Genomic DNA, 21,044 nt, shown 5'->3' on the forward strand with positions numbered 1-21,044 from the left:
CTCCAAATTTTTCTTTTGTTTCCTTTACTGCTTGCTCAATATACAGATTGAATAACATCGGGGAGAGGCTACAACCCTGTCTCACTCCCTTCCCAACCACTGCTTCCCTTTCACGTCCCTCCACTCTTATAACTGCCATCTGGTTTCTGTACAAATTGTAACCAGCCTTTCGCTCCCGGTATTTTACCCCTGCCTCCTTCAGAATTTGAAAGAGAGTATTGCAGTCAACATTGTCAAAAGTCCACAAATGCAAGAAACATAGGTTTGCCTTTCCTTAATCTATTTTCTAAGATAAGTCATAGGGTCAGTACTGCCTCACGTGCTCGAACATTTCTACGGAATCCAAATTGATCTTCCCTGATGTCGGCTTCTACCAGTTTTTCCATTTGTCCGTAAAGAATTCATGTTATTATTTTGCATCCGTGGCTTATTAAACTGATAGTTCGGTAATTTTCACATCTGTCAACACCTGCTTTCTTTGGGATTGGAATTATTATATTCTTCTTGAAGTCTGAGGGTATTTCGCCTGTTTCGTACATCTTGCTCACCAGATGGTAGAGTTTTGTTAGGTCTGGCTCTCCCATGGCTGTTAGTAGTTCTAATGGAATGTTGTCTACTCCCGGGGCCTTGTTTCACCTTAGGTCTTTCAGTGCTTTGTCAAACTCTTCACGCAGTCTTATGTCTCCCACTTCATCTTCATCTACGTCCTCTTCCATTTCCATAACATTTTCCTCAAGTACATTGCCCTTGTATAGACCTTCTATATACTCCTTCCACCTTTGTGCTTTCCCTTCTTTGCTTAGAACTGGGTTTCCATCTGAACTCTTGATATTCATACAAGTGGTTCTCTTTTCTCCAAAGGTCTCTTTAATTTTCCTGTAGGCAGTATCTATCTTACCCCTAGTGAGATAAGCCTCTACATCCTTACATTTGTCCTCTAGCCATCCTTGCTTAGCCATTTCGCACTTCCTGTCGATCTCATTTTTGTGACATTTGTATTCCTTTTTGCTCGCTTCAATTACTGCATTTTTATATTTTCTCCTTTCATCAATTAAATTCAATATCCCTTCTGTCACCCAAGGATTTCTATTAGCCCTCGTCTTTTTACCTACTTGATCCTCTGCTACCCTCATTATTTCATCTCTCAAAGCTACCCATTCTTCTTCTACTGTATTTCTTTCCCCCATTCTTGTCAATCGTTCCCTAATGCTCTCCCTGAAGCTCTCTACAACCTCTGGTTCTTTCAGTTTATCCAGGTCCCATTTCCTCAAATTCCTACCTTTTTGAAGTTTCTTCAGTTTTAATCTACAGTTCATAACCAATAGATTGTGGTCAGAGTCCACATCTGCCCCTGGAAATGTCTTACAATTTAAAACCTGGTTCCTGAATTTCTGTCTTACCACTATATAATCTATCTGAGACCTTCTAGTATCTCCAGGCTTCTTCCATGTATACAACCTCCTTTTATGATTCTTGAACCAAGTGTTAACTATGATTACGTTATGCTCTGCGCAAAATTCTACCAGCTGGCTTCCTCTTTCATTCCTTCCTCCCATTCCATATTCACCTACTACATTTCCTTCTCTTCCTTTTCCTACTATCGAATTCCAGTCACCCATGACTATTAAATTTTCGGCGCCCTTCACTATCTGAATGATGAACTCATCATACATTTCATCAATCTCTTCGTCATCTGCAGAGCTAGTTGGTATATAAACTTGTACTACTGTGGTAGGTGTGGTGTCACCACCAGACACCACACTTGCTAGGTGGTAGCCTTTAAATCGGCCGCAGCCCGTTAGTATACGTCGGACCCGCGTGTCGCCACTATCAGTGATTGCAGACTGAGCGCCGCCACACGGCAGGTCTAGAGAGACTTCCTAGCACTTGCCCAGTTGTACAACTGACTTTGCTAGCAATGGTTCACTGACAAAATACGCTCTCATTAGCCGAGACGATAGTTAGCATAGCCTTCAGCTACGTCATTTGCCACGACCTAGCAAGGCACCATTACCAGTTACTATTGATACTGTGAATCATGTACCGTCAAGAGCGACATTCAGCATTAATGGATTAAAGTTAAGTATTCCACCAGCTATGTCCGTTTTTTGCTAAGTCCTAATTTCCTTGTCCTGTTCCAGACCTCACGCCAGCCTGCATGAGCTAAAACGTGTGCCTTTCGGCTCCTCTAGTAACATGGTGTTGGCTCTCCTGCCAACCACAACATTGGTGACGAGGCAATACCGCATTCTTAACTATACTTCCCTGATTTATTTGTGTAATGGCTTCGCCACCATCTCCAGATGTACTGTCCGAATTTTATCGCTTACAGAATCAGCAGACGCAGGCCTTACTGGATGCCCTTGGACAGCTCGTCCAGGGTCAACGTGCAATGCAAAACAATGCGGCAGCCACCGCTCCACCGCTAACGCTGCCACAACACGCAGTTGCACCAACTTTTCGTCCTTTTGATGCTTCACTGGAAAGCTGGACGAAGTGGTCACGCCAATTTGGATTCCATCTCGCCGCCTACAGAATTCAAGGTAACGAGCGGCGTACAAACGTACCGTGTGATAGTCAAATTATTTCCCCGACGCGACGTAGCAACTCTGTCCTACGACGAAATTTTGTCTGCATTAGATGTATATTTCAAAGACTCAGTCAATGTAGTTGCCAAACGGTATACCTTCTTTCGTACAAAACATACGGCAGGTCAGACTAATCGGGAGTGGGTTGCAACCTTGCAAGGCCTTACTAGGGATTGTGCTCTTGAGTGTCAATGTGGACTCCCTTATTCAGATACTATGGTATGTGATGCAATTGCACAGAACGTTTCTGATGTTCGTATAAGGGAACAGATTTTGAAACTAGTCAATCCCCCCCCTTCAACGAGTGATGGACATATTGGATCGGCAGGACACACACGACTTTGCTCAGGAATCATTTGCAACTTCACCACCCGTGTGTCAGGTTAACCGGCCCACCAGGCGAGATGCACGGAACAGTAAACAGCCCTCGCGCCCGGCTGCGCCGCTGCCGCCAGGCTCTCAGCCATGTGTACCGCAACGGCAAGCATATGTAGTGCTAAAATCATGCCCGCGGTGTGCTACTAGACATTCGCGTGAGAATTGCCCGGCACTCCAAGCTATTTGCTTTTACTGTAATAAAAAAGGACATGTTCAAAGTGTTTGCCAGAAAAAGCTCAAATCGGAAACTCAAAACCATTCCAGGCCCTTTGCTTCGTGCCGGAATCGGAATCGAACCAAGGATACTCAGGCTCGCGAAACTTCGCCCATGGAAATTCATATAGTCCATTCCACTCCGCCCAGTGCCACTCTCTCTAACAGTGACTGTTCGTCCCACAAATAGTGTACGTCTACATCGCCGGAACTCCCATCAAGTCGCAAGTGATTTTGTACCAGTGTCAGTTCACGTTGCACGAGACAGTCGCTCTTGTCGTCAGCAAGGCAACAAAATTTTTGTGGACTTGGACATTAACAGCAAAGTGATACCATTCCAGCTCGATACCGGGGCTGCAGTTTCACTGACCAATCAAGGCACTTACAAACTGCTGGGCACACATTCGTTGCGTGCCGCAACTGTTAAGTTAACTAGCTATTCAGGTCAAGAGATCCCTGTGTTAGGACAGTGCAGCCTTCTTGCAACATACAAGGGACAAACAAAACTTGTGTTATTTTACGTCCATCGTTCTTATTCTGCAGTGAACTTGTTTGGTTTCGATTTATTTCAGTTGTTTAACTTGCCTATAGTAAATCAGGTCCTATCAGTGAACCAGACTGTGCCTTCTGACAGTGTTTCTCATCTATGTGAAGAATTTGCAGACATTTTTGCACCGGGCCTCGGTTGCGCTAAGAACTATGAAGCACATTTGGAACTGAAAGTAAACACGCAACCGAAATTTTTCAGAGCGCGCAATGTTCCCCACGCATTGCGTGGTGAGGTCGCAAAAACATTACATGATTTGGAATCACAAGGTGTAATTGAACGTGTGCAGGCTTCTCTCTGGGCATCACCCTTAGTAATTTTGCCAAAACCTTCGGGACAACTGACACTTTGTGTGGACTTCAAGGCAACAGTGAATCCACAACTAGTGATTGCAACTTTTCCTTTACCCCACCCAGAAGATCTTTTTGACAAACTGTGCCCGGGTAAATATTTTTCGAAGTTGGACCTAGCAGATGTGTACTTGCCAATACCGGTGGATGAAGCATCCCAGCGTGTTTTGGTGGTTAACACGCATCTTGGTTTGTATAGATTCAAACGACTGACATTCGGGTGTGCATCTGCCCCTGCATTGTTTCAGCAATATCTACAAACTGTTTGTTCGTCGGTCCCTACTGCAGCAAACTATCTGGACAATATTGTGATCGCTGGAAAAATGGAAGAAGAACATTTAGCCAACCTCAGGACATTATTTCAGGTCTTGCGACAAAATGGTCTTCGCTTGCGGAAGGACAAATATGTGTTTTTTGCTCGTGACTTGCCCTACCTGGGACACGTACTCAATGCCCTATCAGTGAACCAGACTGTGCCTTCCGACAGTGTTTCTCATCTATGTGAAGAATTTGCAGACTTTTTGCACCGGGCCATACAAGACTTGCCTTCGCTGCAGCATTTGAAGCAGCTACAGAGTGTGCTGGGAAAAATTAACTATTATCACAGATATGCGCCATATGCCTCTTCCATTTCAGCTCCGCTTCATCGCTTACGCCGTAAAGGTGTTCCGTTCGTCTGGACGACGGCATGCGAACGCACCTTTCACCAGTTGAAATCGGCGTTGCTTTCCAATACTTGCCTTACGCCATTCGATCCCCGGAAGCCCCTTTTATTGATGGTGGATGCATCAGATTTCGGGATCGGTGCTGTGCTTGCGCACAAAGATGGATCGCACGATCGCCCTATTGCCTTTGCGTCCAAATTGCTCTCGTCTGCGCAAAGAAATTATTCACAGATCAAGAAAGAAGCATTGACTCTTGTATTTGGTGTTACAAAGTTTCATGATTTCTTGTATGGTCGTCACTTTACCATCATCACAGACCACAAACCTTTGACATCGCTTGTTCATCCCACCAAGCCTGTACCTCCATGTACAGCGCAGAAATTCATTCGTTGGTCTATTTTCCTCTCGCAGTACCGCGACGATATCTTGTATCAGTCCACTGCTAAGCACGGAAACGCCGAGGCGTTGTCCCGTTTGCCTGTTGCTGTGGATAGAGCATTCAATTCCTCCAAACTTGCTTGCATGTTCATTGATTCGGAAACCGATGACGTGGTCGAATCGTTTCTGATTGATTTTCGTCGTGTAGCTACAGCCACAGCTGCCGGCCCTGTCCTTGCTACCATTCTGCGTTTTGTTGTTACGCAGTGGCCCTTGTCAAAGTCACGGATCGGGGACCCGTTGGTTCGCTGATTTTTTGCTCACCAGGAGAGATTTTTTGTACGACGTGGTGTTTTGCTGTTGCGTTCTGATAATGATCAGTCCACGGTCGTGGTCCCACGTTCATTACAGTCCTCTGTCTTACAGCTTCTCCACCAAGGACATTGCAGTATAGTGAGAACGAAACAACTTGCTCGTCAGCACTGTACTTGGTTTGGAATCGATGCCGCGATTACGAATATGTGCTCTTCTTGCATGGTGTGTGCCGAACAACAATCAGCACCACCGCGGACATTCTTTGCATGGACAAAAGCCACTTCCCCTTGGCAACGCTTACACATCAATTTTGCTGGTCCATTCTGGAATGCTCGATGGTTGGTTGTGGTAGATTCATTCAGTAATTTTCGTTTTGTTGTCCGGATGTCTTCCCCGACGTCACCTGCCACCATCCAAGCATTATCTGCTACCTTTTGCATTGAAGGTCTTCCACAGACTATTGTTTCCGACAATGGCCCACAAGTCATGTCCGCAGAATTTCAGTCATTCTGCAAGGCCAATGGTATTCAACATCTGACGTCCGCGCCGTTTTCGCCACAGTCAAACGGTGCCGCTGAACGATTGGTCAGGACTTTCAAGTCATAGATGTTGAAGTTGAAAGAGTCGCATTCTCGGGAGGATGTGTTATTGCTCTTTTTGACCTCGTATCGCTCTCAGCCCCGAGATGGTCGCTCGCCGGCTGAGTTGCTCCACGGTCGCCTCATCGAACCTTGATGTCTTTGCTACATCCGCCGCATCAGGTTCCTGTGCAGCGGTAGACACCTGCTTTTGCGCCAGGCGACGTTGTCTACTACCGCCACTATCGAGGTTCATGGCGTTGGCTCAAAGGGCGCATTCTTCGCTGCCTCGGCCGCGCTATGTATCTGGTTTTGGAGGCCTCTGCTGAGGTGCATCGGCATCTCAATCAGCTGCGCCTCTGTCGTCGCACGGGTCTGCCGCTCCCTGTCTGCTTTCAGCGATAGTGCCGTCCGGTCAGCGCCCTGGGGACCCATCTACTGGCTCGCCTCGGCCCCAGGTGTTACCTCGGCCTTTAAATCGACCACGGTCCGTTAGTATATGTCAGACCCGCGTGTCGCCACTATCTACATCTACATCTACATCCATACTCAGCAAGCCACCTGACGGTGTGTGGCGGAGGGTACCTTGAGTACCTCTATCGGTTCTCCCTTCTATTCCAGTCTCGTATTGTTCATGGAAAGAAGGATTGTCGGTATGCCTCTGTGTGGGCTCTAATCTCTCTAATTTTATCCTCATGGTCTCTTCGCGAGATATACGTAGGAGGGAGCAATATACTGCTTGACTCTTCGGTGAAGGTATGTTCTCGAAACTTTGACAAAAGCCTGTACCGAGCTACTGAGCGTCTCTCCTGCAGAGTCTTCCACTGGAGTTTATCTATCATCTCCATAACGCTTTCGCGATTACTAAATGATCCTGTAACGAAGCGCGCTGATCTCCGTTGGGTCTTCTCTATATCTTCTATCAACCCTATCTGGTACGGATCCCACACTGCTGAGCAGTATTCAAGCAGTGGGGGAACAAGCGTACTGTAACCTACTTCCTTTGTCACTATCAGTGATTGCAGACCAAGCGCCGCCACACGGCAGGTCTAGAGAGACTTTCTAGCACTCGCCCAGTTGTACAACCGACTTTGCTAGCGACGGTTCACTGATAAAATACGCTCTCATTTGCCGAGATGATAGTTAGCATAGCCTTCAGCTACATCATTTGCTACGACCTAGCAAGGCGCCATTACCAGTTACTATTGATACTGTGAATCATGTACCGTCAAGAGCGACGTTCACCATTAATGGATTAAAGTTAAGTATTCCACCAGCTACGTCCGTTTTTTCTAAATCCTAATTTCCTTGTCCTGTTCCAGACCTCACGCCAGCCTGCGTGAGCTAAAATGCGTGCCTTTCGGCTCCTCTAGTAACACGGTGTTGGCTCTCCTGCCAACCACAACAGTAGGCGTGGGCTTTGTATCTATCTTGGCCACAATAATGCGTTCACTATGCTGTTTGTAGTAGCTTACCCACATTCCTATTTTCCTATTCATTATTAAACCTGCTCCTGCATTAGCCCTATTTGATTCTATATTTATAACCCAGTATTCACCTGACCAGAAGTCTTGTTCCTGCTGCCATTGAACTCACTAATTCCCACAATATCTAACTTTAACCTAACCATTTCCTTTCTTAAATTTTCTGACCTACCTGCCCGATTAAGGGATCTGTCATTCCACGCTCCAATCCATCGAACGCCAGTTTTCTTTCACCTGATAACAACGTCCTCCTGAGTAGTCCCCGCCCGGAGATCCGAATGGGGGACTATTTTACCTCCAGAATATTTTACCCAAGACGACGCCATTATCATTTAACCCTACAGTAAAGCTGCATGCCCTCGGGAAAAAGTATGGCTGTTGTTTCCCCTTGCTTTCAGCTGTTCACAGTACCAGCACAGCGAGACTGTTTTGGTTAGTGTTACAAGGCAAGATCAGTCAATCATCCAGACTGTTGCCCCTGCAACTACTGCAAAGGCTGCTGCGCCTCTTCAAGAACCACACGTTTGTCTGGCCTCTCAACAGATACCCCTCCGTTGTGGTTGCACCTACGGTACGGCCATCTGTATCGCTGAGGCATGCAAGCCTCCTCACCAACGGCAAGGTCCATGGTTCAAAGTATAATATCAATAACCTTCAGATTGCAACATTTCTACCATTGATAGATTTAATTTTTCACAAAGCAATTTTACATTTTCATAGCTTTCCCTTACAAGTACAGCAAGACTTACCGGAAAAGATAGCAATGTGTTTCTGTTGTGAGCTAAAAAAGCTTTCAAGCTTAACTTAAAGAAGTCAATGAAAAGTCTCCAGTCTTAGGGATTATAGACCTTTCTCAAAGATGCCAACAGACTATCTGTATCACTGCATTTAACAACGTTGTTTTCAGTTTCAAGACCTAGCTTTTTGGTTACTCTAGATCATGGATTAAATCATTCAGTTTTCCTTGAGAAATCTTACGTGGCCTACTAGGTTAGATCAGTTCTGGTATATAGCCTGGATCTTTCCGTAAAGACTCAGGCTGTTGTTTGCATTCCCCCTCCACGTCTTCATCAGATTCTAGGATATAATGTTCTAGAGGGATAGGAACATGTGGATCTTTCCATATGGTACTGGTCGAGTCGATGATGTCAAAGTTGGGTATGGGGTGGTCCACATTTTCTTTCTCAACATTCCATGTTTAAGAAGAGGTTCTATACAAAAATAACAATTACAGAACTGATCTGAAGGTTCTTGCCATGTCATGGAAACAGCAAATAGCACTGACTTCAATTTTTTGTTTAATGAACAATGGAGATTTAGTGCACATGAATTGCAGCAAATATTTGGTGCCGAAAGTTTACCCTCATCTATTTTACAGTCAAGGTAATGGTAATAAGCTATCTCTATTAATGGAGTCAGTTGACATTTATGAGAAGCGAAAGTCACTTTCCTGCACACACGGCAAAAATTATCCACACTGGTAGTACTTTTATGTAGGATTTTACAGTTTAATTAGCCTGAAATGCAAACAAAATAAATTTGCTGATGTCTTTTCCAACCATGAAGATAAGTAGAGGTCTGCACTTGATTTTTTATTTACCTGTGAAAATTTAACTTCAGACACAGATAATACTAAAAAAGGGGAGCAGCTAGGTTCTCTAACCACAATAAAGGACACTTATATACACACACTGGTTTCTCTGGCCAAAAAAAAAAAAAAAAAAAAAAAAAAAAAAAAAAAAAAAAAAAAAAAAAGGCACACTCAGTGTTGACAGTTTTTATTTGTTAAAAAAAGCATGCACACACCTACCAAGATTACAAAATTTCCCTCTATCATGAAGTTTATTCTTGTGTTTTCAAGGGAATGACAGCTAACGAAATGTTTTAAACGTTATATTAATTTATTCCACATCAAAATGAATAGGAAATAACGATACTGCACAACAAAATTACAGGGTCACTTCCATGAAAACCCAAAATTGTTTCCTGTTGTCACGCATAAGTTTTAAATTTGGCGCAATGCTGCTTATAACCTTCCTTTGTAGAAGTGCAAACACATGGCATCATGCAACATCACTCTCAGGCTCGTGATGCTTCAAACTGCAAGGTGTCACACTGAAACCCAATTTCCCCACAGTTATGCTCAGTGTCACCACGGGAATGTCACACAATGGGTACTACTACTTGCACCTGACCACTTACAAGATGGTAAGTGGGGCAATTGCAGTCGACATCCTCCAGGCTCGGCATGCAACACAGTGTACCACCCACAATCATTCCCCACCTGACTTGAGTACGGCCTTAACATCAGAGTTGGGAATAAATTGCACTCTCTCAGAGAAAGTGTAAAATCTATCTGGTTAATGGGTAAAACTAAACACGAAGCTGGAACAAGACAGTTTTATTTTTCTAGGACAAATGGAAATAGGGAAGTCAATCAACAGCAGTCTCCTTGATGGTACACAACTTGTTGCAGGGAGCAATAGGCTCCATTCCCTGATCTGGTGCAACAGATTGCAAGCCTCTTCTTTGGTCACAAATCAGTGCCTGGTATTCCCATTGCCAATATTGGTTGTGCTGTCGCTTCCCTGGCTAAGTGATCAGTTGGCCCATTCCATTGAATTCCCGTATGATTCAGTACCAGAGGAAAACACCAAAGCTAGCAGCATGTCTGAGACAATGAAGTGAGTCGTGGCTAACACACACTACAGTTGCAAAGTCAATAGTGGTACCTTTAATGTGTACGTGTAGCAACTATCATCTACTTGATGAACTTGCTCACTCAGAACTCACTGACAGTTGCTCGAGTGCATAAAACATTCCACGATCCAAGGATCCAACACATCGACAGTCCGACAACTTCTTGAGCAACTTGCACACAGTAAAACTCTGCTTTTATGTTCCCGGAATTAACGTTTTCCCACTATTTATGACATTTTTTATCATTCCCATCAAAGTTTGTATGTTCACAATGTTAATTCGCACCAAATTTTACATTCACATATTTATGATTTTCCAGAGATTTATGCTTTATGAAACAATGACCATGGAGGATAAACTGACATAATTGAAATAAACTAACGCAACCAAGGCATTGGCCTTTAAGCAGTGTTTACAAACATTATGCGATTAAGTTTCTTGAAACCAGGAGACACAACTCAAAAGGTCTGGTACAAGTCAGAAGAATTTGTGCTTTATTTCCTCCAATTGTTAATCTCTACGTGGTGTGGAGGCTGATGGGAGTAACTAGGTTCATTTGAACAATGCTTAGCAACAGTTTTCAGTCTCTACTGCACATGCATAAAACTTCATGATAGTTGCACTCGTCATGACGACTCAAAAGCACATTTTGCGCATTTCATTGTTTGGACACTTGTAGTGCTAGTTGATACCTTTGCGTTGCTCACATGTTTCTGTTTAAATAATGAAAAATTGCATCAGTTAAATATTTTTTCATACTCATCAAAACGTGTTTCAAAAATTTATTCTTGTTGTCAAGTGCAAATATTTACATAAGTAATTTTTGTGAAGTTTTACACACAAACTATGTGAGTGACGGTGTGTGTGTGTTGGGTGGGGGGTTCTGCATACTGGAGGGTACACAGTACATTATAACCTCAAAGAGCCAACTAGAGTGCAAGACATGCAGATCAGCACATACACGAACATCACACAACATACTTATGTAAATATTTGTGTTTGACTATTGGAATACATTCTCAGAAAGTGTCACGCTAAGTATGAAAAAATATGTACTGATGTGCTGTTTTGTTATTTAAATAATGACTGACACAACTGCAGGCATTCCAAAAACATCAATTATGATGAATGAAATTAAATTCAGCATGTCTACTTTCCAGACTGATTGACTGATTGATTAACTGAGAGGGTTTATGGGACCCAACAGCAAAGTCATCAGTCCCACTATTCCGAAGTTACTCATCACAGTGAAAGACGGTCCACTAAAAGTGGACGGATCTAGGCAGAGGACTCAAATTATAAAATAATGAAGTTAAAATACACACAGTGAAAGGCTTCAAAGGTGAGACCAAATCTAAAAACAGGGAAAAAAAGAAGCGGTCTTTCCATGGGGGAGTGGTCATGGGGTCCCAGATCAAAAAGATATGAAGAGGGGTCCAGCCACAATCAACCTGTCCCTGCTCCAGGAGTAAAGCAAAACCTTATATCTGGAAATAAAAACCACTTTCACGGAGGAAACTGAGGACCAGTTCAACCACCCATGGATCGTCTGCTAATATTAAAATTATGGAATCCGGAAACCATACTTAGCACAAAGAGCCGAAAGAAGGGGACATTCCATCAATATGTGGGCTACAGTCGTCTGGCTCCACAACCACATAGTAGGGGCAGTTCGTTATGCAGGAGAAAACAATGGCTGAGTCTGGTATGACCAATGTGTAGACAGTATAAAACAGTGAACTCCTTCCGAGAGGAGCAGAAGGAATAGCACCAAACCGACTCCTTGACTGTGCGGAGTTTGTTACTGTGAACAGAAGTGCATCAGACATCATTCCACTTTTTGGCAAAGACAGATTTGTTGTAGGTCTGTATACCCGAAGCTGGAATCCTGAAAGGGAATAGGGAGCATGTGACTGCTTCTCTTGCCAAATGGTCAGCCACTTCATTCCCCGGGATGCTCACGTGACTTGGGACCCAGAGAAAGATAACTGAGCAGGCCAGTAAGATAAAAACTTGCAGATAAAAATCGGATGGGGGCCATGGAAGCCCCAGTCATGGAGTGTAACTAAAATGTGATGGCACCAAGCCATGTTGTGTGCCTTATTTAGGTCAAAGAAGACTGTAACGAGGTAGCAGCGGTTAGTAAAAGTCCGTAGGATTGCTGTTTGCAATCTGAGTAAATGGTCAGTTAAAGATCATCCTTACCAGAAGTCACACTGATAAGGGGACAAAAGGTCCTGACATTTGAGTACCCAACATAATCTAAAGCTAATCATCCTGTTGAGCAGTTTACAAAGTACATTTGTCAGGCTAGTCAGGTGGTAGCTGTCGAGAGACGTTGGGTTCTTCCTGGGCTTAAGGACGGGAATAACTGTATTGTCTCAACAATACAACAGGAAAGCACCCTTGAGCCAAATGCGGTTGAAGACCGTGAGGAGATGTTGCCTCTGGGTAACGTCCAAGTGTTGAATGATCTGTTTGGGGATGGAATCTGGGCATGGGGCCGTGTCAAGGGAAGATGTAAGAGCACACAAGAATTCCCATTCAATGAAAGGTTCATTATGGGTTCAGTGTAGCGCAGGTTGAAACAGAGGAGGGTCTGTTCAACTCGGCATTTCTGCTGCAGAAAGGCAGGACAGCATCGCCATTGCGAGGTGTTCCGCAAGGACCAATGGACCCAAGATCAACATGGGATGACCAATGTATGGAAGCCATGAGAGCAGGGGATGAGATCGTGAGATCGATAGCAGTAAAGTAGCCATGAGCAGCACTGAAGTGGGTAGGGTAACCATCATTGAGGAGACAAATCAAAGTCTGTAAGAAGTTGTTCAATTAGGAAACCCCCACCCGTGAAAGTGGAACTCCCCCACAGTGGGTGGTGAGCACTGAAGTTTTCAAGGAGGGGAAAGAGAGTTAGGAGTTGCTGCATTAAGGTAGACAGTTCAACAAAAGGAAGTGGCCTACCTGGAGGGAGGTAAACACTGCAAAAGGTGATTGCTGGACTCGTTTGCACTCTAACCACTATTGCTTCCAGGTTGGTATGAAGGAGGATCCAGTAACTAATGACAACGGACAGAATTGGAAGTGCAGACCCCACAAGATCGTACCCCGAGGCCAGCACAGTTCCAACAGAATGCCCGATAAGCAACAATGTTGGAGAGTGGTCATCAAGGCAGCATGTTTCTTGAAGAGCAAGACAGAACCCAGAATATACTATTATTTAAACTAGTTGTCACTTGACAGGCAATGGGCTGCAGCACTCCCGCCACCAATAAACCAATGGCAGCCGGCGTTGTCGGCTGCCACTGCACTGCCACTTCGCTCTGCTGAGCTGACTAAGGCATTGTGCTAGCCAGTCCTCAGTGAGGCATTGTAGACATGCGGGTGAGAGATTTGAGTGACTTGTAGCTTCGCGTGTTTACGATGTCTGATGAAAGCAGATGCAAGAGAGGGAGGCCGAGGTTGCACACTCCTTGGAAACCTCCAAAAAGTGGCAGACATAGTATCGTTATATGCAGTCAGGCACGTGAATACGTGTGTTCCTTAAGGGAGTATTTTGAGAGAGAGAGAGGGATGCAGGAGGGCCTCTCGTTCCTTTGGATAAGGTGGTGGAGCGAACTGCAGCTGCTCCGCAAGTCAGCAAACGATCAGTAATAAGAATTTGCAAGGAGAAATTCACGAAAGTAGGCTCAAGTGAATCATCTAAATTGGAGACACCTGGGAAAAAGAGGCGACTAGAGAAGAGGGTCACAAAACTTGACTCTTTTCAGGAAGATGCCATTCCTCATCAAATATACGCGTTTTATTCGGTGGAAGGAGTATCCAACACTCAAAAAACTACATGCTACCCTCACAGCGGCTGACCTTTTTCAGGGTAGTAAATCATCTTTGTTACAAGTCATGAAAATGTTAGGATTGTGCAATAAATCCATCTCTGGCAGAAAGTTACTAATGGAACGCTAAATTATTGCAGTCTGGCGATGCCGCTTTCTTAGAGAATTAGTGGGGACAAATTTTGATGATATCGTTTGGCTTGATGAAACGTGGGTGATTGCAGGACACAGTTTAAAAAAAAGGCTGGACAGATGGTACCATCAGTGGTAGTATGGCAGCTTCGATCGGCAGAGGAAAAAGGATAATTGTAGCAACTGCCGGAATTTCAAAAGGTTTCATTCCAAATTGTCTGCTGCTATTCAGTTCAAATAAGACCTCCAACTACCACGAAGAGATGAACCACAACACTTTTGTTAAATGGTTTGAAGACTGTGCGCTCCAGAACTTAACAAAAAACTCTATCATTGTTATGGACAACTGTCCTTATCACTCAGTAATACAAGATAAAGCACACACAAAGGCAACGAGGAAAAATGACATTGTTAACTGGTTACAGAAACATAAGGTACAGTTCGACAGTAATATGACAAGGGCAGAATTATTAGAACTTTTATCGCAACACAAGCCAAATAACCCGATTAACATTGTGGATGAAGTAGCAAAAAAATACGGGCTTATAGTGCTCAGATTGCCTCCTTACCATAGCCATTTCTAAGCAATAGAGCTGATTTGGGCTCAGGTTAAATGGCACATTGCTGCAGAAAATTAGAAATTCACATTAACCGAAGTGGAACGCCTTTTGAAAGAGGCAGTTGAACGGCAGAAGGTAGTGCATCACGTGAAAGGAGTGATACAGGACGCATGGAACAATGAAGGTATCTTACAACAAAGTGACGAAGACTTGATTATATCTGCCAATACGAGCAGCGACACGGATAGTTCCACTGACTCTGACTCTGAATTAAGCGATGTTCTCGCATTGTCTGATTAGTGTGTAGTGTGCTTACTGCCATTAAATATTGTGTTTGTGAATTTATGTCGATTAATTATTATTGTTGTTGTGAGACTAAGAAATACTGTTTGGCCAGCTCTCGTCATCTCCTTGCGGTAAGTTAGACTGCATTTTAAATCTATTTCATTTTGTATACACACCAAGATGTTATTCAATGTGTGTAATAGTTTTTGAGATTTGCAATCAAAAGAAGAAAACTTTTCCGGACACGAAAATTTCTCACACTTCAATAGTTAATGTAATTAAAATTAAGAAAAGATATCTGATATGCTTATAGATACCACTGAGACCGACACTGTACATAAATTTCAAAATATTTACATAATATTTATAGAAGATAGAGATTTTAAACGTCATACTTGTTTAGAGTTCAGTACTGATAGGGTTGCTTAAAAATGCTGTTTTCAGAAATTTATATACAGGAAACGTAATGCACTACGAAAACTTTTAAGGATTATTTGCCGAGTGCATTATTTTGGTAATGAATGGAAAAAAATATTTTGCTGTGACACCAATAGTTTTTCAGTAATGACATGATAAGTTAGAAGCTGTTTGCGAAATAGAGAATTTAAATGGTTTCAAACAAATTAACGTAACTCTTGTCCTAATTAAAATTAAGAATATATATTTGACAGATTGAGAGACATTGTAGAGACGTACATCATATGTGGGTTTGAAATTTTTTACTTACTTTTTGTAGAAGATACAGGCTTTAAAACGATTTTCTATCGCCGGGGGTAGCGATGCGCTGAGGCGGCTGCCTCCAGCCGGTGCTAGACGTGACAACTACTTTAAATCAGACTGTAGAAGCAAACAAAACGTATTTCCGGTATGTGACAATAGTATCTGTTGCAATTCCAATGGAGGATCATTTGGTGAGAGTCCAAGTCAGTCATAAAGAAGTCGAGAAGAGGTCATGTCACTCAGTGAGTGGTCATCACCGACAAGGACGGGGTGACGTCCATAAATGAGATCTCAGACTCAGGTTGCAAGTGGAGAGAGGGCACTTCCGGGGGCACAGGGTGGGGGGGGGGGGGGGGGGGGGCGTTTCTTGGGACTTATATTTCTTCTCCTTCTCTTTCGGAGGTGAAGGAGGGCAGGTCACAGAGGGAGTAGGGGTATCTGCAAGATCCTGAACCAAAAGAGAGCAAGCAATCTTGGGGTGTACAGATGGTGCATCTCGCAGCTGAATTGTGCTAGGAGGCTTCTGGCCTGAGAGATGCCGGGGAGAGGGGTCCCGGTAAAGGGGGGAGTGGACACTTCACCAGCAGGTGCCAAAGAAGGGGGACACTTCTTTCACCAGAGAGGGGGAGCAGCTCCCAGATGGGAGAGCATGAGAACTGCAGGGAAGGGGAGGGAAGAGGTAAGAGGGAGAAAGGATGTACAAGAGGCAAAAGTTGAAGAAAAAGACACTGGATGGAATCTCTCAAATTTTTGGCAAGCCTCAGCATAAGACAGGCAATCCAGGGATTTGTACTCTTGGATCATCTTTTATCTCTTGTAAGCAGGGCAATCCAGCGAGCGAGATGAGTGGCAGTCATAATTGAAACACAAAGATGGCAGAACACAGGGGCTTCCCTCATGGAGTGGGTGCCCACAGTCACCACACAGAGGGTCCGCCATACAGCAGGAAGACATATGCCCAAAACGCAAGCACCTAAAGCACCTCATGGGTGGTGGGACGGACAGCTTCACGTCACATCTGTAGCATATAACACTGACCCTCCCTGGGAGGGTATCCCCCTCGAAAGCCAGAATGAAGGCACCAGTACTGGTGCGGTTGTCTTTACGACCCTTCTGCACACTTCGAACAAAATGAATGCCACAGTACTCCGGATTAGCACGGGGTTCTTCATCAGTTTGCAGGATGAGGTCCCTATGAAAACTCACTCCCTGGACCATACTCAGAGACTGATGAGGGGTAATAGATACTGGAACATTGCCAAGACGATCCCAACCACTAAGAACTGCAGACTGGGTGGCAGAAGAAGTTTTGGTCAACAGGAAGCCTGACACATCTTACTGAGAGACTCCACTTTACCAAACATGTTCTCGACATTCTCCACAAAAACAATGGCTTTGTGGTGGTGAATGTGCCCCCATCCATCCTAGTACAGACAAGGTAGCATGGAAAGTGTTTTGTCCCATGACTGCCAGCCTGGCCTTCCTCCCATGGAAGGGTAGGCTGCCGGGTCATATGAAGCAGCATTCAATGATTCTTCACCATTTGAAGAGACAGCGTTTTGAGAATGGCCAGTTTTTGCAGCTTGATATGCTTCATGCACCAAGCATCCGCCCTGATACCACCTGCTCCAATCAGGGGCTCTCCTCAGGAGTGCCACCCACCCACAGCAAGGGCTGCCTGGTCCAGCAGCTGTTGCTGGGAGTTCTGATGCTCCAGGAAGGCAAGCAACCACTCCTTGAAATACATGGGGAGGGAACAGCTCAGGTATCAGTAAAGTGATCCCTGTGTTGGTGGGGGGGGGGGGGGGGGGGGGGTTAGCCAGATGGATACATAACAGCCACCCCACATGGACTGGCTACACATGCTCGTGCCCTAGTGTGGGGGGGATACAGCAGGAATGGGAGAGGGGAAGGAAGAAGGGAGAGAAATCCACACTGTAGATGCTAGGGAGGGAGTTCTTCCCCAAACAGATCACACTAAAAACAGAAAATTTTGAAGTGGAGGTCAAACCTCAATTGGGGACCTAAATGCCAAAAAGGATGAAAGGTTAGGTAGAAGGAACAAAATTGCAAACAAGACAGGCAACCAGATGGATAGCCAGGTCGATATAAACCAGAACACCAAGAGAGGGGAAGGAGGGGCAATGGGGAAGGAGTGAGGATAATAGGGAGGGGGGGCAGGGTGAAGGAAATGCAGCCAGGGAATGAAGAATGGGCTGCAATAGCTCGGAGCCCCATGTGCAACATGCACGAACCTACAAAAAGACTGTGAGCGGCCTGGGGGGTACTTTCCAGACAGTTGAACAGTTACAGTTACGTCAGTGGGTAAATGTAGTAGGAAATTCAGATAACCCTAACTGGCTAATAAACAAGCCCCTAACAAGTATTTTGAAGTCTATTACGTACATATATCACAAAGAATCTATGAAAATGCAAGGGGGGAATGCTGTAACTAATTTTTTCCACTTAAAAAGTTATTTCCGACATTTTACATTTTACTGCATTTTGCAGAATTTTTTACAGTCCCTTGAAAAGTTTAAAAGTGGTATTTCACTATATTATGTTAGTGAGCATGCGCGACATGCGTGACCTATGATTATCAATGGAGGTTCGATTTTTGCCTGGCTTATTAATCAGGTAAGTGGTACTGTCTGGGGAGGAATTTATCTCTAAACCAGATACAATTGAAAACCATCAGCAGATGCTGACAAATCAGTGTCTAGCATTTCCACTGAGATATTAACCATGTCGTCATTTCCCCGGCTAAGCAATCAGCTGACAAATTCTGTTGGATTCCCACTGATGTAGAATCCAGTAGGGAACAATTAAGGTGATCAATACTTTGACTAGGAATGGAGTAGTAAGGGCCCAAGGTATTGACCCAGGATGAGTCAAGGGCTCTAAGCAATTCCCATTCATTGAAAGGCTCAGGACAGGACAGTATACTATAAAAGATGACATGCATCTTCGACTCATTGCTCACATGTGTTGAAAGTGGGACAAATGATTCCACCATACAGTGGGATGCTAAATGTTCAGCAAGGACAGGTGGGTCATTAGAAATGCTACAATTAAGTCAAAGACCAGCAGCAATTGACAGCTGCTGATGGACTAGGTCACACAGTATAGCCCACAGGAAGATGCATGCATTCCAAAGAGAGATGATCCAGCATTATATCTTCCTTTGTTCAACTGAAAAATTAGCCCCTGCATGCTACCACTTGAAGACTGTGAGGTTGGTGATTAGTGGTGTCACTTCCATAGGAGAGTTTTTCAATGATCCTGGATTGTTGCTACAATTTTTCTTCAGTCCACAATGGCTTACAGGTACTTTGCAGAAGTCTTTCTTGTGGTAGAATATGTAATCAAATACATTTGATAATGAGACGGACAAAAATCTGTACTCATGACCCAACATGACTGCCTCTAGGCACTTCACTTACACACCGCAGAAGCTGGATATGGCACTGGTGCTGTATGCAAACATGGTTTTACATCGCCTTAAAAGAGAAGAGTGTCATTCATTGCTCTTTCAATATATAAAGTGTGTTTGCACAGACAAAATAATAATATCCGGGAAATCCCAGTTAAAAACACACTTTTAACCAGGATACAACACACTTTATCCTGAGTGAAAGTATGCTTTTTCTGTGTTAAACAACCTGTTTTGGAAACATCTTTGATGCAAGGCAACACATACTTTTTTTAAAAAATTACGAAGGTATAAATATGAATTCCACCAAATACAACATGTGGTTTCTGAAGCAGTGAAACTGATATTGCCATTCACTTTTGTCACCCAATCACAGCTCATGTCACTTGATCTAGCAGGCCAATGATAGCAGACATCCAGAGCACAGGACACATGATGCAGTCATCCAATGGCGACATCACTGTAGTGTGAACACGTAACAGGAAAAGCTAATGGTTTAAATTGCTACACATACATTATAGCTACAAGGAAAGCTTAGCTTCTCAATATAATATTGGTCTCTTTTAGCATGCATTATCCTTTTGGATAAATCAAACACAAATGTGTCAGTAAAATTTTAAATAATCACATAACAGCAGGTGTAACAAAGCAGGGTTGCCCACTGCTATCCTGTTTTGGTTTTACACTCCTTCAGCAACTTAGTTCCGACTACAGATTCTGTGGCCTTCAGCCTCATAGCACATAATTCAGAAATAAATAAAATTCCCCTAGGAAAATCTATTATTTCAGTACATTCTAATGCACTATTCTGAAAGTAATGGGCTAATTAGTTTTATTGGAAATGCATCCTATTAAAAGTTATGAACAATGACGTATATTGTGCAATACATATTAAGTAAAATCCGAGTGAGCTAATAGATCGAATTCAGCTATAAGACTGCATCCAAAAGAAAGCCTAAATTTTACTGATTCCAGCAAAGTGTTTAAATTAACCTAAAGTCTATTAATTCAATAGATATTAAGACTTTAAATCTGTAGCCTGTATGACTTTCAGTGCCAATTGTGACCTAACTACTGAATAATTCCGAGATCTGTTTTGATACTTTTGCTACCTATATTTTTCTACGTAAAATGACTCCAGTCTCAACTTTGTAAGTGCATTAATTAATAATTAAGTAAATTTGAATATGTAAAAATTATTGTTCAAGAGGGCTGCCATGGTTATAAGTCGGGAATTCCCACTGCGGATGCATAAGTTAGTTCTGCGTATTTAAATTGATACAGCTCACACATGTTATTTAAGTAATAAAACCCAATAGTTAACTTCAAAACCAATTAGAAAGGATTATTTTAACCCCGGGAAATTATAAACTATAATATATTAACAGAAATAGTCAAATATTCAAGCACTCGTCTATATAAGGTCCGAGCTGGTGCACTTCTCAGTTGGTCAGATTCTCATGGAGCAAAAGTGCGTCAAGTCAGTGCCGGAATGTGATGTGATAATACTTGAAACAGAAGCTTAACTTTTCCGGTTGGCACCAAAAAAGTGCAATTGTATTCGGCTTTGAACATTAACGCATATTGTGAAGAAGACTGGAAGTTTTTGACCTACCTAATTGACGATTATTAAGTGTAAGAGGTCTGGTCACATGAATATTGTGTGTGTGAGTGATAACAAATAAATCGCACTGTGGTTGTCATAAGCGTTCACAATGAATACGGTCTTGACTTTTGATTTTGGAAAACGTAATCTAGGATCCTGGCTTCTTAATTGCAGTGTGATTTAGGTGAGACAGATGCAGCTACCGAGAAGACAATATTGAATAAGCAAAGCAAGGTAGGTCAGGAACACTGTGCACTATCTACTGGGTGAGGAAATGTT

The 21,044-nt window shown here is 43.4% G+C and overlaps 1 protein-coding gene across 1 annotated transcript in view; it reads right to left on the reverse strand.

The window, feature by feature from the left end:
• Window positions 1-21,044, reverse strand: part of LOC124788324 (nucleoprotein TPR-like) — a 393,071-nt gene that overhangs the window by 187,215 nt on the left and 184,812 nt on the right. The window lies entirely within an intron of this gene.

Source organism: Schistocerca piceifrons, chromosome 3 (genome assembly GCF_021461385.2).
Source record: "Schistocerca piceifrons isolate TAMUIC-IGC-003096 chromosome 3, iqSchPice1.1, whole genome shotgun sequence".
NCBI classification, from domain to species: domain Eukaryota; kingdom Metazoa; phylum Arthropoda; class Insecta; order Orthoptera; family Acrididae; genus Schistocerca; species Schistocerca piceifrons.